The following is a 340-nucleotide window of genomic DNA, read 5'->3' on the forward strand; positions in this document are numbered from 1 at the left end:
CAACGGGGGGTCAAGGGAGGGATGGAGGAGCTCAGGGGATGGAGAGAGAGGGTCAAGGGAGGGATGGAGGGTGGGTTTGGGGGAGAGGGAGGATTGGAGGGGTCGGTGGGGGAGTCCATGGGGAGTCAATGGGGAGATGGAGGAGCCAACGGGAGGTCAAGGGAGGGATGGAGTGGTCAAGGGAGGGATGGAGTGGTCAAGGGAGGGATGGAGTGGTCAAGGGGGAGATGGAGGAGCCAATGGAGGGCCAATGGAGAGAAGGAGGGGCCGAGGGATGGAGGGAGAGAGGGAGAGGGTCAAGGGAGGGATGGGGAGTCAAGGGAGGGATGGGGATGTGGAT

This window comes from Corvus brachyrhynchos, unplaced genomic scaffold (genome assembly GCF_000691975.1).
Source record: "Corvus brachyrhynchos isolate BGI_N302 unplaced genomic scaffold, ASM69197v1 scaffold442, whole genome shotgun sequence".
Classification (NCBI taxonomy): domain Eukaryota; kingdom Metazoa; phylum Chordata; class Aves; order Passeriformes; family Corvidae; genus Corvus; species Corvus brachyrhynchos.